At 48.6% G+C, this 15,907-nt stretch overlaps 1 pseudogene; it reads left to right on the top strand.

Annotated features, from left to right (window-relative positions):
- Positions 1-827: 827 nt before the first annotated feature.
- Positions 828-1,741, top strand: LOC102425456 (annotated as a pseudogene).
- Positions 1,742-15,907: the final 14,166 nt, after the last annotated feature.

Here is a 15,907-nt window from a genome sequence, read left to right as displayed (position 1 = left end):
ATAGACTGGTTGTGGGGTGAGAAGAAAAGATAGGAATCAGGATGACTCCCAGGGTTTTCGCCTGCACAACTGGGTGGATGGTGGTGCCGTTCACTGAGATGGAGAATGGCAGGTGGAGAAGCAGGTTTAGGCTACGGGGGGTGGAAGAAATATTTCTGTTTTCAACATATTAAACTGGAAACAGCTTGCAGATATCCAAGTGGTTAAATCAAGCAGGCAGTTGGATGTACGCGTCTGGAGTTCAGGAGAAACAGCCCTGTGTAGGGATAGACATTTGGGACCCATCGACCATGGATGTTATTTAAAGCATGAGACAGACAAGATGGAAAAGACAAGAGGAGCCTCAGCACATGCCAACACTTAGAGACTGAGCTGAGGCGGAGAATCAACAAAGACTTGCCCTAGAATGTAACCTCCATGGGCAGGGCTTTGTTCTGTTGAATGCCTACTGCCTGACAAAGGGGTTAGCAAGCAGTGGGCTCTTAGTAAATATTAGTTGCAGGAAAGAATGAATGAATGAATGAATGAAGAGATTGAGAAGGAGTGGTCAATGAGGCAGGAGGAAGAGAATAAGTTATTATGGAAACCAAGAGAAACCTTTCAAGAAGGTGGGAATAGTCAATTGTGTGGAACGTTGTCAAGAAGTTATGTAGGAGGCTCTCTGCTCCTCCTGTTCATCCGACAGCCTCTCCTCCTGCGCAGTGCCAGCCGCAACCCTGAGACACGGTGGTGAAGGTCAGAGTGAATGGGTTTAGCCGATTGGGCACCTGGTCACCAGGGCTGCTTTTAACTCTGACAAAGTGGATATTGTCGCCATCAGTGACCTCATTGACCTCAACTACATGGTCTACATGTCCCAGTAGGATTCTAGTCATGGCAAGTTCAGAGGCACAGTCAAGGCTGAGAACGGGAAGCTTGTCATCAGTGGAAAGTCCATCTCCATCTTCCAGGAGCGAGATCCCGCCAACATCAAATGGGGTGATGCTGGTGCCGAGTATGTTGTGGAGCCCACCGGTGTCTTCACTACCATGGAGAAGGCTGGGGCTCACTTGAAGGGCGGAGCCAAGAGGGTCATCATCTCTGCCCCTTCTGCAGATGCCCCCATGTTTGTGATGGGTCTGAACCATGACAAGTATGACAACTCCCTCAAAATTGTCAACAATGCCTCCTGCATCACCAACTGCTTGGCCCCCCTGGCCAAGGTCATCCATGACAACTTTGGCATCGTGGAGGGACTCATGACCACAGTCTATAGGCCGTGTACGGCCTCTCTGGGAAGCTGTGGCGTGATGGCCGAGGGGCTGCCCAGAACATCATCCCAGCTTCCACTGGCACTGCCAAGGCTGTGGGCAAGGTCATCCCTGAGCTGAATGGGAAGCTCACTGGCATGGCCTTCCGTGTCCCCACCCCCAATGTGTCGGTTGTGGATCTGACCTGCCGCCTGGAGAAAGCTGCCAAATACGATGACATCAAGAAGGCAGTGAAGCAGGCATCAGAGGGCCCCTCCAGGGCATCCTGGGCAAGATGAGGACGAGGTTGTCTCCTGCGACTTTAACAGTGACAGCCACTCCTCCACCTTGGATGCTCAGGCTGGCATTGCCCTTAATGACCACTTTGTCCAGCTCGTTTCCTGGTCTGACAATGAATTTGGCTACAGCAACAGGGTGGTGGACCTTATGGTTCACATGACCTCTAAGGAGTAAGAGCCCCTGGACCACCAGCCCCAGCGAGAGGAAGAGAGGCCCTCAGCAGCCCAGATCGATCCCCCAACACACTGAGAATCTCCTGGCCACAGTGTCCATCCCAGGTCCCCTGGAGAAGGGGAGGGGCTTAGGGAGCCTTACCTTGTCATGTACCATCAATAAAGTTCACTGTACCCCCATCCCCCCCCAAAAAAGAAGTTACATAGGAGTTGGACAGAGAAGTGAGCATTGAATTAGCAACACAGAGGTTATTGGTGACCTTGAAAAGAGTAGTTGAGGCTTGAAAGATGAGGAGTTTGCTAGGTCCTATGATGTAGAGGGGGAGAGTGGGGGGAGGGGGGAGAGGGAGGGGATTTTCCAAGCAGTTGGAATAGTGCGTGAAAATGCAGGAGGGCAAGTTGTTCTGGCCGATGAGAGGGTGAGAGAGTGTCCATGCGAGAATAGGCTAGGGAGAACAGTAGGCAGGATGGGTTTCATGCCCCAGCCAGTTGGCTCAATGGATAGAGCGTCCGCCTGCGGACCAAAGGGTCCTGGGTTTGATTCTGGTCAAGGGCATGAACCTTGCTTTCAGGCTCTCCTCTGGCTCGGGCCCTGGTCAGAGCTCATGCAGGAGGCAACCAGTCAATGTGTTTCTCTCACATCGATATGTCTCTTTGTCCTTCCCTCTCTCTTCCACTCTCCCTAAAAATCAATGGGGGGAAAAATATCCTCGGTGAGGATTAATAAACAAACAGAAAACAAAAACAGAATGGGTTTCAAGGCAGAGGAGAGAGGGAGGGAAGGGGCCAGTTCCTTACAGATGAGAGGGTTGAGGGTAGCCCAGAGGTGTTTGAACATGGTCACTTGAGCTGGGATTAAGGGCTAACCATGTGTTCATGTATTAGTCAAGATTCAGGGGACGGAATTCCAATTTGAAACTGAAAGGGTTTTTTTTTTCTAATGTAAAAGCCCAGGGGTAGTTCCTGGCCTCGGATACAAGGCTTGGACTCTCTTCACTCTTGATTCTGTTTTTCTGTGTTGGCTTCCTTGTCAGGCAGGCTGTTCTCTCAAAGGGGCAAGCTGGCTGCCTGCAGGTCTGGGCTTCCATCCGAATCCCTTAGCAATTCCAGGAAAGTCCACTCATTTCCAATCTTTCAGTCAAATGGGGTCTCATTGGCTCTGCCTGATGGTCATGTGTCATGCCTGAACCAACCACTGTGCTCAAAGGAAGGGTGCTCTCCTCTGATTGGCCAGGCCTTGGTCATATGTCCACCCCTATAGCTGGGGGCAAAGATTAGTCTTTGGAAAATCAAGGTGACAACACAAGAATGGAATGAGGAAGGGTGTAATGCCAGATGAGGAAACCCAGAGAATTAAAGAATTAGCCAGCATCAGAAGGACGCAGATTTGTAGAATGTCAGGATATTAAAAAAAGGAAGAGATTCCATAACCCAGTGCCATGCAATAGAAGTAGAATGTGAGCCCAAATGTAACTTTACATTTTCTATGACCCACATTAAAAATGGAAAAGAAAAAAAGAAAAGAGAGAAAGAGGTGAAATTAAATTTAATAATATATTTTATTTAACCCCACAAATATGAAATAGTGCCATTTTAATATATAATCAAAATAATAAGTATTAATGAGATATTTTACATTCCTTTTTCATATTAAGTCTTTGAAATCTGTATTTTATACTGGGAGAACATCTTAGTCCAAAATCCAAATTTTCCTTAGAAATACTTGATCAGTGTTTATATTTTATCCAATTTACAAGGGAAGAAAATAGTTTCCCATACCCAAGTTGTTCCAAATGTACTTAAAAATTCTCCAATGACTAACTTGTATATCAGTTTTTAAAATTAATTAAAAAGGAATAAAATTTCAAATTCAGTTCTTCAAGTCCTAGCCACATTTCAAATGAGTGGCTACCATATTGGATTGCACAGCCCTAATCCAGGGTGTTCGCCTGGCCAAGGGGGAAGTGAGGTGCAGGGAGGGGAGCTGCCCACCCACGGTCTCCCACTGTCAGGGCCCCTCCACTCCCCCTCACTGCAGGCCCGGTTTTGAGCGGGTCATTGAGCACCTACCTGGAAGCGCCAGTTTCTGCGGGGAGAGGCCCAGCCTGCAGAAGGCATGGCCTAAGGTAGGAAGGGTGCAAATCTTGGTGAGACTCAAATTCTTGCTCAGTCTGTAAACTTCTTGAGTTGCTTTATTTTATGTTAACCTGTTTGTGACCACCTCTGCCTTTAGATAATAAATGTGTGTGGAAGGCGTGCATACATGACTTTAGCAAGCATTTATTGAGCACCTACTGTGTTCTAAGCCCTGCACCCAGTCTTAGGGGCACAGAGAGGATGCTGGCCCCAGGGGGCTCACTATCGGGCCCAGGGAGAAGGGGGTGGTAAAGGCTCATCTAGGATGCACACAGGATGGCACGGGCAGCGCTTGGGAGAGGGAGTGATCAGATCGCGTGCCTGGTGTATGGAAATGACCAGCAAACAGCCTCTGGGCTGGTTGAGTCCCTGGGAAAATCTGCAGGGAGCCCACATCTGGCCCGGAAGGGTGTTGGGCCTTGGCCTGTAGGTGTGGGGGTGTTTGGGTAACAGCCCAAAGGCTAGGAGGGGTTGTTTTGGTTGTTGATTTTGGAGCTGAGAGGGGCTATTGTGAAGGGAAGTCTCAGCTTGTTGGGGTGTGGGACTGGCTCAGGGGTGGGTATTGACTAGGGTGTCTTTGCCATCAGCTAACATCGCTTCATTGAAGAGAACATCTCTTCATTGAGCACCCCAGCATCCTTCCTCTCTCTCTCTCTCTCTCTCTCTCTCTCTCTCTCTCTCTCTCTCTCACACACACACACACACACACACACACACACACACACACACACACCTTGGCTACATAATTTAATTTGCGGAGCCCAGTGAACAATGAAAATGCGGGGTCCCTTGTTCAAAAAGTAAGGATTTCAAAACGGTGACATTAAAGCCGAGTTTTTACCAAGCTCAGGGCCCTTCCGGGCCTGGGAGGGAGCTGACCCTCCCATGCAGACACGCAGGTCCCTGCTGTTGGCCCTGCGCCTTCCCTTCCTCCACGTGCTGTGAACAAGGCAAAAAGTGTGGCAGCCAATGCCAAGCGCCTGAGAGATGTGTTATCTCCCGTCATCTGTTGACACCAGACGTGAACGCTGGTTGTCATGCCCACTTCACATGCGAGGAAATGGAGATGCTGAGGAGGACCTGGAACCAACCCCACACGTAGCTGAGCCCCAAGGTCAGGCTCGTCCCCCTGCACCTGCACCCCGCCTTTCCTCCCAGAAGGAGTAAACCTTCTCTGGTGTCCTTTCTGAAATTTTTCTAATATCCCTTTTCTCTGAAAATGTCGATGGTGAATCTGGTAGGAAAATGGAACCACCAAGTTCCTCTAGCCCCATGGGACCACTCTCCCCTCCAGCGAGTCCCCACCATGGGGCCCTGTGGTGTCTGTCCCCTCCTCGCCCAAATCACCAAGGATTCTCAGGCGCAGCCCCATCCCCCTTTCACTCCTTCTCAGGGTGTCACTCACCCGAGCAGCACAGGCTTGACTGAGATGTGGGGTCACGGGGAGAATTGCATCACAGAACAGCAAACGATCAGAAGGTGACAATAGATGCTCCTCTTCTTAGCTTCTCCTGGTACCCCCTGCCTCCCTGGGCTCCTACCTGACCAAGGCTCCCCGGAGCAGGCTGTCTCTCCTCCCTCTTTCCTGGGATGTCCCATCCATCCATCCATCCATCCATCCATCCATCCACCCATCCATCCCTTACTGAGCATCTGCTGTGGGTTGTGCACTGTATTTGGTGCTGGAGATAAAGAGCAGAAATGATAGACAAGTCTCTGCCCTCGTGGGTTCCATCTGGTGGGAAGATGGACCTGAAATACCTGAAACAACCACACGGATTAGCTTCTCAGTTTCGGTTGTGACAGGTGGTGTGAAGGCAGCAGGTGGAAAACCAGAACGAGATGGGGAAGGGAGGACCCATTCAGATTGCCTGGCGCTTAGGCCAAGACCTGAAAGATGAGCCCAGAACAGCCTGGGAAGAAGGAAGCCCTCAACAGAGGGCACGACCTGGGCAAGGGTCCTGAGGCATGGAAGCTGGGGGTCTACGTAAGGTAGGAGGGAGCCGGGGCTGTAGTGAGCAAGGGGGAGTGGAGATGAGGTCAGAGAGCAGGTGGGGTCAGCTGGGGGCTCTGCGGCCAGGGAAAGAGGCTGAGGTCATTCCCAGTCCAACAGGCAGCTACAGAGGCGTTTGAGAATGGGAGCCATGCGATCAACATTACCTTTCAAGAAAGATTGCTTTGGCTGTTGGGAAAACCCACTGGAAGGTTGAAAGGATGAGAGTGGAAGTGGGCACAATGGCGGACAACCTCGGGGTTCCTGTGATGGGTGAGGACAGCTGGATCTGGAATGGGGGTGATGAAGACAGGTCAGGTGAAGCAATTTGACATTTATCTTGGAGGTAGAGCCAATAGTGCGTGAATAGTGTTTGGTGATGGAAGATGATTCTCACACTTCTGGGACCACCCCTCTTATCTGCACCCCACCAGCCCTCCCCACCCAGCTGTTCGATGTGACCGTAGCACGTGACACCAGCCACCCCGGGCCCTGGGTGCAGAACTCTGCTCCTGGGTGTTCAAGGTGGGACGGAACGGCTGCTGGACCCGTTGGAGGATGCTCAGGTGGTGGGAGTTTAAACGGGAAGACTTAGGATAACCCGGTTTTTCCCTTATTATTGAAGTAATACACAAAACATGAAAAAGACAAATGAGGTTCTGTGCTGGTAAAGATTTGGAGAAACAGGCATCTTAAATACTGTTAGTGAGAAAATCAAGAGGCAGATATCATTGGGAGAGTATTTTTGAATTTATCTCTTTTTTAAAAAAATATGTTTTTATTGATTTCAGAGAGAGGGAGAGAGAGAGAGATAGGAAGAACACTAATGATGAGAATCATTGATCGGCTGCCTCCTGCATGCCCCCTACTGGGTATTGAGCCTGCAACCTGGGCATGTGCCCTGACTGGGAATCAAACCGTGACCTCTGGTTCAAGGGTTGGTGCTCAACCACTGAGCCACACTGGCCCGGCATGGGGTTATCTCTTTAACTTGAAAGCGTGCGTGCCTGTGGCCTGACTGAGACTCTCTCCTGGAGAAATGCGTGTGCACCTGCATGCACACAAGCACAGACTAGCGCTTCCACTGCGTCGGTGTTTGTATTGGTCAGAAACTGGGGACAACCCAAATATCCATCAACTGTGGGTAGGCGGGCAGATGTGGTCCATCCACTCTATAGAGTCCACGCAGCAGTTAAAATTACCGAGTAGATCTCTTTATACCAACATGAAAAGATCTCCTAGGTCTATGGGTATGTGAAGAAGCAAGTTACATATCTGTACAGTACCTACATTATGATACCAATTATGTAAAAACCCCCCCAAACTAAAGAATTCTACATATGTCTAAATATACACATATATCCATGCGAAACACATAGGAAAAGGACTCAAAGACATGACATTAAACTCTAATAGTGGTCACACTGGGAGGGGCGGGCACGAGGGGAGGCCCGGTTAAAGGTGCTGCCGGCTGTATGTGTTTTGCTTGAACATTTCACCAGGCGTCTGTTGTCATGCATTCCTGGTGTAATTAAAAAGTTAAAACTAAAACAATTATATACCCATTGTAAACCCTCTGAAAATGCAGCTGTCACAACGAAGGCATAAATACCCATGATATTACACCCCGAAGATAACCATTATTAAGATCTTGCTACATGTTTCCAAATCTTTTCTATATTTTCCTATGCTTAAAAAATATGACTAAATTAAACATACTATTTTATGACCTGCTTTTTTAACACTTTATACTATATTGTGTTTTTCCATGTCATTCAATAGTCTCCCAAGCCAAGTTTGACTTTTAATGGATGCATTGTATTATGCTGTGTGGATTTACCAGTATACATGTAAGTTCCCGCAGTTAACACAGAGCTCATTTATCCCTTTTCTTTACTACATACAATCTTGTAAGTGCCTCTTTATGCAGTTGTCCAGTTGTTTATTTAGAATTATTTATTAGGAAACTATGTGGGCTGAAGCTGTTTTAAAGCTTTTGATACACGCTGTGCAGTTGCTTTCCATAAACGGGACATTCAGGGAGGACTGAACAGGCCAGTGTGTTCCCAACGGGCCGCCTTCGCCTCAGGGATTTTCGAGAGGAGCTTCTTGTCCACAGGGGGACAGGTTCCCAAGAGATTCAGTGGCGTCTCCCTTACAGGAGACCTTCAGAGAGGGTCTGTCTGGGTGGGTTCAGAGGCTGAGCTGCCAGGGGATTTCTGAAGTCCTTTCCAGAACCAATGACAAGAAGACAAACCATAGCCCAGCTGGTGTGGCTCAGTGGTTGAGCGTCAACCTATGAACCAGGAGGTCACCGTTTGATTCCTGGTCAGGGCACATGCCCAGGTGGCAGGCTCGATCCCCAGTGGGGGGCGTGCAGGAAGCAGCTGATTAATGATTCTCTCTCATCATTGATATTTCTCTCTCTCTCTCCCTCTCCCTTCCTCTCTGAAATCAATAAGAAGCTGTTATATATATATAAAAAAGACAAACCCTAGAACCAGCATCAAGGTTAACTTTGACATCTGGTTGTGAGGGCCAAGGCCATGGTGGATCTCCAAGGACTCTGCCCTAGAGAGGCCAGGCCAGGAGTCACGTTCTCTTGAGACCCATAGAGAGAGAGTTCCGGGATGAATTTGCTCTACCCTCTGAGTGTAGCCACCTCCAAAGGTGTTGTACACCTGCCCAAACAAGATGCCAGGCATTTTTAAGAAGCCGGGAGAAAGTCATGGGGTCCAGGGGCTTTGTGGTGAGTCAAAGGGTGACCAGTAACCTCTCTGGAGTTGCCTGGGGGCTGGAAAAGCCTCACTAGTGAGCTACAGAGTCATTGCACGGCTCCATTGCAGGCTCGGGACAGTTCCTCCAGCACATCCTCGACTCCCCATCCTTTATACAAGCTCTCCATCAACCTTTCTTCTGTCCATGCATGGCACATACTGGTAAAAATCGCCATCCACGTGCCCCAAACATGCATGAAAAACAGCCATCACCCCTGAAACTGCCACCTGCTTCTCCTCTCTGGTCCCAGCTTGGTTCTCTGTAAGCACTACGTGTGTTCATCAATAGAATGGAGTCAGGCTGTCAGGGTGGACCCTCTTGCTGCCTCGTGCAATCACTCTGAGCTGCAAAGATCTCTCACATCGATTCCTCTTCCCTCTGCCCGCCACCATCACCTCCTGCCAAGGCCTCACCATCGCAATAAGAACCAACACGTGTATGGACCTTGTCCTGGGCTGGGCGTGGTCTTAAGCTCTTGATCGTTTGTGATTTCATTTCAGTTCATACTCAGGAGACCCCCGAGAGGGAGCAGCCCCAGTTTCTCCCTTTTGAGCCCACACCTTTCTCAGGGTCGCCAGAGCAGGGGTGGTAGTTGCATCTTGTTGTTGAAATTCAGAACATTTCATCCACGTAAAACATGTCTTCTGTGTGAGATATTAATAATAACAATCATAAATCCAGATACCCACCTTCAACCTCGAGGAGCTGACGCGACACATTCCTGAAGCGCGCCCCGCGTCCCTCCTCCCGCGCTCCCTCGTCCTCCCGTCTGGAGGCAATAACCGCCCTGCATTTGGTACTTGTCATTCCTTGGCCCTTTTTCTTTACAGTTTTCTCACGGAAGGGTGCAGTCCCGAACAATACGGTTTTGCATGCCTTTGAACTTGGGGAGGAATAGAATTGGACGGCCTGCATTTTCCTACGGTGCGTGTGCCTGGGTTGGTGGGACCCACCCATGTTGTTGAGTTCAGCTGTACCGCATTCATTCTCGCTGCCATAACGCACTCTGTTTTCTGAATAAGCCCCAGATCATCAGTCCAGTCTCCTGTTGATGGACATAGAATTGTCGCCATCAATATTTATTACCTCTCCCGGTGCACACATGGAAGGGTTGCTAGGTGAGGCACTCAGGGATCGGAACGCTGGGTAGCACCTGAACTTGGCTAGACAATGCCAAGTTCACATCCAAATTGGTTGTATGGATGTACACTCCCACGAGCAGTGCATAGAGCTTGCATTGTTCCGCAGCCCTGACAGCACTTGGTGCTGTCAGACTTGAACGGGGTGCCGATCCGGTGGGTGTCACTTGGCACAGGATGGAGGTTTTAGGCTTGCATTTCCCTGATTCCTAATGAGGTTGGGCGTCTTTTCATGTTTATTACAATCCTTGATTCCTTGTCCGTGCCATGCTTGGCTATGTTTTGTAGTCCTTTTTCTATTGTGTTCCTTATTGATCCTGTAGGAGCTCTTTATATATTTTCCTCCCACTCTTTTGTAAATTATTTGCATTTCAAGCGTCATTTCCTAATCCGTGGCTTGTCTTGTCACGTTATAAGTGGTGTGTTTTGTGAACAGAAGTTCTTATTCTTCACACAGTATAATTTTTGATGTTTTCATTTATGGTGTGTGCTTTTGTGCCTTTTTAAAGAAATCCCTCCCTCGTCGGAGGTCACAGAAATAGACTCCTATGTTTTCTTCTTAAAGTTTTGCCTTGCACATTTAGGTCTTTAGTCCACCTAGAATTAATTTGGTACAAAGAAGGATTAAATTTCACCCCCCCCCCAAATGGATAAGCAACTGTCCTAGCTCTATTTATTGAATAGTTCATCTTCTGTATTATTTTGCAAAACCACCTCTTGGAAATGGATCACATTTCCATTTATGCTTGAGTTTGTTTCTAGCCTCTCTAGTCTGATTCACCGGTCCATGTATCTATCCCTGAGCCAAACCACAGTACCCTAATTACTAACACTTTCAAACAAGTTTTAATGATCACTTTATATTGTGTGCATTGATAGCTGGTAGGCCACGCCCTGCTCTTTGTAATTCTTCAGGAATGTCCCTGGCCCTTTGCTCTTTCTTATAAACTAGAGGCCCAGTGCACAAAATTCGTGCATGGGTGGGGTTCCTAAGCCTGGTTGGCGATCAGGGCCGATCTATGGGGTGATCGGTGGGGGGCAGGGGAGGCCCGCTGGCACCCACCTTGGCCAGCCTGGCGCCGCCCACTCACCAGCCCCTCCTCCTGCAGCCGGTGGTTGCCTCCCTCTGCGGGGCAACTGGTGGGGCGATCAGGGGCCTCCACTGGCACCTGCCTTGGCTGGCCTGGGGCCTGCGGGCTGGGGGCAGCTCCTGCTTTGAGTGTCTGCCCCCTGGGGGTCAGTGCACCGTTCAGGCAATTTGCATATTAGGTTTTTATTATATAGGATAATAGAGATTGTCATATGCCATGAACACCTTGTTGAGATTTTATTTGGAACAGCAATGAATGATAAATTAATTTCTGCAGATATTACATTTTAAGTGGTTAATATTTATATTTGCTTTCACAATTGTCTCTTTTTCTCTCATTATTCTATCTTATATTTTAAGGGTCTTTTTTATTTTAGGGAGGAAGGGAGAGGGAGAGAGAGATAGAAACATCAATGATGAGAGAGAATTATTGATTGGCTGCCTCCTGCATGCCCCCTACTGGGATTGAGCCCACAACCTGGGCATGTGCCCTTGATCAGAATCGAACCCAGGACCCTCTATCCACTGAGCCAAACTGGCTAGGGCCTATCTTATATTTTAGACCTTTATCTGGGATCATTTCCTTCTTCCTGTGCAACATTTTTAAAAGTACCTTAGGTGAAGGTTTATTTGTGGTCAACATATTCAATATTGGTTTGTTTGAAAATTTTGTCTTTGGTCTTGAAAAATATTTTTGCTGAGTACACAATTCTAGTGACAATTACTTTCACTAAGGGGCAATTATTTGGTCCTTTGAAAATATAGTTCCATTGTCTTCTGGCTACAGTTGTTATTACTAAAAAGTCGGCTGTCCATAAATCTTTGCTTTTTTTGTTGTTTCTCTCTCTGACTGTATTTTTAATTCGACCATAATCTTCTGCAGGTTTGTTGTGTTACACATAGATGTCGATTCAAACTTTTACCTTGCTTGAGACTTACTGTGCTTTTTGAATTTGATTCATGTTGTTCATCAATTCTGAAAAACAGCCATTATCTTCTGGATGATTGCCTTTCTCCCACGGTGTTAGTTTCCTGTGGCTGCTGTCACAAATTACCACAAACTCGGTGGCTTAAAACAACAGAAATTTATCCCGTCACAGTTCTGGAGGCCAAAAGTCCCAAACCCGTATGATTGGGCTGGAGTCAGGATGTAGAGAGGGCCATGCTTCCTCTGCAGGCTCTAGGGGAGAATTGGTGCCTTGTTTCTTCCAGCGTCTGGTGGCTGCCAGCACTCCTTGGCTTGCATCAGTATGACTCCACTATTCAAGGGCAGCATCTTAAAATCTCTCTCTGCTCTGACCTCATATCGACCTCTCTGTGTGTTGTCTCCCTCTTACAAGGATACATGTGATGGCATTTAAGGACCGAGGATAATCAAGGCTCATCTCCCCGTCCGATGCCCCCTAACTTAATCACATCTGCAAAGAACCTTTTGTTTTGTTTTGCCATATATGGTTACATTAACAGGTTCCAGGCACTAGGACATGGATGTCCTCTGGGGGCCATTTTTCAGCCCAGGACACTGAACTCCCCTGGGATGTATCTTACACCCTCCCCCTCTGTCCTCCTTGTTTTTAGTCTCTTTTTCATCGTTTATACTTTTGCCTCTCTGTGCTGCATTCTAGATAGTTTCCTCAAATATAGCTTCCATTTTCCCAATTATTTTTCAGCCTTCTATAATCTGTTGTTTAATCCAGGCATTAATTTTTAAGTTTCCCTTCATATATTTCTCATTCCTTGATGGCTTCTTTGTCACATCTCCAAGGTCATTTTTATAGTCTCTGGTTTCAGGCTCAGTTTGGTTCTCTTAATTGATTCGATTGTTTTAAATCTGGAGAGAAGGTCAGAGCTCTTTTGTAAAATTTTCTTGTAAAAATGATCAGAGAAATGGGCCAGTAGCTGGAGGGGGGTGTAAAGTCACACACACACACACACACACACACACACACTGAAAGTTGAGAAGTTACCTTAAGGAAGGTGAAGATATTTATGGGTGACGAGATGACCCAGCGGACAGGTGACGGGGCAATGTCCATGTGTGGGGGAGAGCAGATGGAGTCCGGTGCACAGGAGGAATGGGGCTCAGGCGAGAGCTGGAGAGTTCACAGTGAGGACGCAGAGCCCAGAGGCTGGCCTGGGAGACAGAGGAGTGTGGGCCATCTCTTCGGGCTGTTTCCGCTTTCTCGGTAAGTAGGAAGGAAGGTCATAGCTGAGAAAGAGGGTGGGAGGAGGGGTCTGAGCCATGAAAGAGAGAAGGTGTGAGTGCTCAGCCAGGAGAGTGGAAAGTGAGCAGACTGAGAAGTGGCATAGAATGGAATGGATATCTGGCAGCACCAAATACCCAGGGGAGGCTAATGGGCTGAATCTAATGAGAGACCGATCAGCAGGGTTGTATTTCTCGAAAGCACAGATTTGACTGTGTCCCTCCCCTGCTTAAAACCTTCATTCACCCCCCTCCCTGCTCCAAACGCTTTTTGTATGGCATTCAGGGTGCTCCGTGACCCCAGCGCTACCAGATCTCAATTATGCCCTTTATACCCCCAAAGCCAGAGCTACTGGCAGTTCCCCAAACAGGTCTCATATCTCTCTGCCGTGGCTCATGCTGTTCCCACTGCCTGGACACCCTTTTCTGCCCCTGCCCTCCAATGGCGGGTCTACCCTCCAATGGCGGGTCTGTCCATGAAGCTTCACTTCCACCTGCCCGTCACCCCGCAGTTCCCTGTGCAGACTCGTCCCAACTGTTACAGCTCCCATACCACTTCGCTGGCTCTCAGTCTTTCATGGCTCTGCCTGGTCCCCCCTCACTGAGGGCACAGTCTGTGCCTGTCCTTTCTGTGTCCCTGGAGTCCTGTGTGAGCAGGTGCTGGGACTGTCTGCTGAGAGGATTGCCCAATGGCTTCTGGAGGAGAGCTGGGTCAGGCCGGCAGGGGTGTAGCCCAAAGGGCCATTAGTGGAATCACTGGACTGTGGAAAAGAGACTAGGGCAGTAGCCAGGAATCTCGGCCAAGGCCTGAGGTCAGGAGAAAGCAGGCCATGCTCCCAAGTGGGGGGCTGAGGGAGCCTGGGAACCAGGGGGAGCTGGCATGGTGGAGCCTTGTGGTCCATACACACTTTCAGACTCTGAGCACCTGGTAGGGTGATTCTGTGCACTTGGTCCTCGTGCTGGGAGGGACACAGGCTTATCAGGGTGAGGGAAGAAAGCTGCTACGAAGTGCTTTTCTCTCTGGGAATCATCGGCCGCTAAAAGTAGGAGAGATATAAGGGGTCCCCCAGCTCTTCATTTCCAAAGAACCAAATATTCCACTCCCAACAGCCGCCAACGTGCCCTTGGGGAATACAGTCAGATGGGGATCTAGACACAGCCTACCATCGTGTCAAGGGCAGTGTGTAGGGGTCAGGCTGCCTGGCACCTACAAGCTGTAGTGCTGTGGGCATGCTGCTCTGCCTCTCTGAGCCTCAGTCCTCCCATCTGTAAAGGCGGATGACAAGGAAGAGTCAACACCATTAAGAAATGGGCAAAGGATTTACATAGATATGCTTACAGAAGACAACGCGCATGGCCCACAACACCCTTAGTCATTAAGGAAATGCAAATCAAAGCCACAACGAGATGCCAGTCCACACCCACCAGACAGCAACAAGTGTTGACAAGTGTCCAGACTCGAAACCGTCACGCACTGCTGGTGGGAATGTCAAACGGTACAATGGCTTCGTCAAAGCATTGTCTCAAAATGGAAAACATGGAGTTACCAGAGGACCCAGCAACTCCACCCCTAGGTACCTCCTCACAAATGAAAACACGCATCCACACAGAAACCCGTGCACCAATGTTCATAGCAGCATTATTTCTACTATTATAACAAAAAAAGAAGTGGATTTAAAGGTCCATCAGCTGGAGAATGGAGAAGCAAAATATGGTCTATCCATTCAATAGAGTACTATTGGACAATAAAAAAGATTGAAATATCGAAAATCTACAAATGGATGAACCTCAAAAGCATGATGATAGATGAAAGAAGCCCGACCCAGATGGCCACACATTGCGTGATTGCATTGATATGAAAGGCTCAGAACAGACAGATCTGTAGAGACAGAAAATAGGTCTGTGAGTCGCTAAGGCTGGTGGGGGGCAGTTTGTTGGTGGGGCCGGGGGGTTGGGGGATGACTGTAAATGGACAAAGTTCTAACATTAGCTTGTGATGATGTGGGTCAACTTTGTGAATATACTAAAATACATTGAATTGTATACTTAAAACGGCAAATTTACATTTTGAGGAATGTAAATTAGACCTCAATACAGCTGTTTAAAAGGGGGAAATAATGGTGTCCATCTTGCAAGGTGCCAGGGAGGTGGTGGTGGGTGGGGGGACTGAGTGAGAAATTGTGTGTGTGGTACCTGAGTGCCTAGAAGAACATACTAGTAGGTGCTCATAGCAGAGGCAGTGGGTGCCCCTATAGGCCTCATCGTTAACACCTCTCGCCCCACTTCCAGCTCCTGCAATTTTTTCAAGCAGGCACCCCCAGGAGGTGTGAAGTGCTGGGGAACTCACAGCCCCACCCCCACCCCAAGACATGCAGCACAGTGGTAGCTGGACGCCTTCCTTTCTCCATCTCATTTCCCACCCCACCCCCCACTGGTGTTTCCTACAATAAACTACATGTCCAGGTCCATGAATCCTTGTATGAGGTTGGATTTAGGGGCACCCTGTCTAAGGTAATGATCATGGTCCTAATGGGGCTAATCAAGGCTCATGACCATAGAGGGCTCCCAGGATGTTGTACAAGCCTGGGCTCCCTGCTCTGCTCTGAGGAGGCGAGTATGAGGAGGGAGGACTCACTCTGGAGGTAGCTGAGGCCCAGAGAAGGGGAACAAGAGGGATCCAAGTTCCGCAGGTGATGAAAAGAGCTGAGTGAATTGAAGATTCATTTTGTGCCTGGCACTGTGTTCAAAGCACTTCCCAGGTTTCATTTCATCCTCACAGCAGCTCTGGGTCTCACTTGTCTGAGTTGAAAACTGAGGCTCAGAGAGGTGAAGTGACTTGCCCAAGGTCACACAGCATTAGGTTTGT

This window comes from Myotis lucifugus, unplaced genomic scaffold, assembly GCF_000147115.1.
Source record: "Myotis lucifugus unplaced genomic scaffold, Myoluc2.0 scaffold_128, whole genome shotgun sequence".
Lineage (NCBI taxonomy): Eukaryota > Metazoa > Chordata > Mammalia > Chiroptera > Vespertilionidae > Myotis > Myotis lucifugus.
Note: the sequence above shows the minus strand (reverse complement) of the source record. Positions and strands in the feature narration are given on the sequence as shown.